This window comes from Schistocerca cancellata, chromosome 4 (genome assembly GCF_023864275.1).
Source record: "Schistocerca cancellata isolate TAMUIC-IGC-003103 chromosome 4, iqSchCanc2.1, whole genome shotgun sequence".
Taxonomy (NCBI): domain Eukaryota; kingdom Metazoa; phylum Arthropoda; class Insecta; order Orthoptera; family Acrididae; genus Schistocerca; species Schistocerca cancellata.
The window spans coordinates 930,995,357-930,997,780 of record NC_064629.1 but is presented as its reverse complement, the minus strand read 5'-3'; the positions used below and the strand labels follow the sequence as shown (position 1 = coordinate 930,997,780).

The 2,424-nt window shown below is 47.8% G+C and overlaps 1 pseudogene; it reads left to right on the top strand.

The window, feature by feature from the left end:
- Positions 1–1,371: 1,371 nt before the first annotated feature.
- LOC126185893 (5S ribosomal RNA) lies at positions 1,372–1,489 on the top strand (annotated as a pseudogene).
- The last annotated feature ends 935 nt before the right edge of the window (positions 1,490–2,424 follow it).

Here is a 2,424-nt window from a genome sequence, read left to right as displayed (position 1 = left end):
TGCTGGCGGCTGGCCGCCAGCGAGAGATGATGTACCACGCTTCATTGCGGGTCATCCGCCCTGATGCCACCTACTCCGACCAAGGGCCCTCCCCACGGGCGCCACCCAGCCACAGCAAAGGCCACCTGGCAGGACGGCCGTTGCCGGGAGTCCTGATACCCCAGGAGGATAGGCATCTACTCCTTGGCATACGTGGGGAGTTAACGGCGCAGGCATCAGTAGAGCGATCCCTGTGTTGTCAGGGGGCTACAACCAAGAGGGTACATGGCGGCCCCACCACAACGGACTGGCTACCGTGCTGGATCTTAGGTGCAAAAATGGCCAAGGTCGTCGTCGCAGTTAAAAGAAACACTGCAGAGGGCAGTGTGGTAATCGCCCAAGAGATCGAAAACGAGCGGGACACCATTGCAACGACGAGAAAGACGGCTAAAGGTCTAATTGCACGACGGATACAGTGCACCATGTAAGGCGCCCTTCCCCAATTGGCTCGCTCTTCGGAATAATTTAGAAAGATGGAGGTCAAACCCGAGAGGGGACCATCACATAAGGCCAAAACATGTGAGACTCCTTTTAGTCGCCTCTTACGACAGGCAGGAATACCGCGGGCCTATTCTAACCCCCGAACCCGCAGGGGGCAGCTGATGTGTAAGTAACTGTATAATGCACCTGATGATGGGAGCATGCTGCCGAAATGCATTGTGCTAATAAAATATTAGTAAAAAGTGACTGCAGCAGTAAAATTTATTCCATGCCCGTGGGTTGTTTATCACCAGCGAGTTGCGTTAACACTGTATGGAATGCAGATACAAGCTACTAACAATAATAACACAATAACGTACAACCAGAGATTACATAAATCACTGCACACTGTTCTACTCTGCTCAAGGGGAAACTAATTCTTAGTCATCACGTACAACAGCTGTAGTGTTCTTCATAATAAGCAACTTCTTCCACCGCGAGCACCAATCACCTTTCTGTTTACAGACGTACTGTATCTACCAAGCCTTCCCACTCGAGTTCTATGCGAATAGACAAAATAACTTCACTGAGCTCGTCCGTATATAGTGGAGATATTTTCAGTCATTAACATTTTAGAGAGGGCGACCGAGTCTCTATCATGCACCCGCACAGCCAGTCCCCCACTGAGACTCGGGCGCCATCTTAAAAACATTGCGTGAGTACGTATTTGCAGTAGTTCAGTGAGCTTTCATGTAAAAAAGCTCAAAAGCTCAACAGCTTGAGCTGTCACTTGCCTGCCACACTAAAGAGCCTGGCTTAACCGTATCAGGCTGTCAAAAAGTATTCGACAGTGTCGGTTTCATTGTCTTCACTAACACTGACTGGGATTTTTTTCACAGCAGAGACTTAAACAGCAACGGCCTTGCCACAGTGGATACACAGGTTCCCGTCAGATCACCGAAGTTAAGCGTTGTCGGGCGTGGCCGGCACTTGGATGGGTGACCATCCGAGCCGCCATGCGCTGTTGCCATTTTTCGGGGTGCATCCTCATCTGAGGATGACACGGCGGTCGGATGGGCCACTTGTGGCTTGAAGAAGGAGTACAACTAGTCTACTAGAGACTAAAACTGGCTCAATCTGCTACAAAAGTAGTTTATCTAGGTGTTGTGCAACATTAGATATTTCAACATATGTCGATCAATGCGTTACAGCAGATTACTATTCTAGACTTGAATAAGACCATTTCCATTCCATCAGACATCTTGGAAGATATACTGTGGATGAACGATAAGTGGCTCCTCTCAGTGCAGCCCACTCTACAAGTGCCGACAATTCCTGAATGTAAGATATTTATGCATTCTACCAGTAACACGATTAATGAACAGAGAAGTCTTGTAACTTTCTGGCCATTCGTTAATTCAATACCAAGTGACTACAACACAGTCACACAGCTTTACAACACGCTGTCAACGATAGAGGACAGCAAGGTGCCACACTTAACCATTCCAGTCGCTTTACCGCCTAAACTAGATAGTATACTGACATCACTCTTACAAATTAAATGTTTCTCGACCATTACGTTAGAGGAAAATATTATACATAAAAGCTCACTTAAGTATTCATTTAAATTGTAACTCCACTGTACAGTGTGGTCATGTGGACAGAGACAGCCTAAAAATCTTGCAAGGGACTTGCAGGATAGGTTGTCCTGAGAAGTAATTGTTAAGAAAAAAGTCGATACGTTGCGCGGTTCCCGAGTTGGCATTGAACTTAGCCAGTCCGGCCGTTGCACGAGCCTATACGGGAGGCCCGCCAGAGACGGTGCCGCCAAACTTGTTGTTCGTTTGGTTTCCTAAATCCGAACAAGAAAGCATTCTGAGAACTGGAGATGGGACGTTAGTAGGGCGCGAACTCGAGCCAAGGACTGAGCAGTCTCGTGCGCTATCATCTACGCAATGAGGTCAA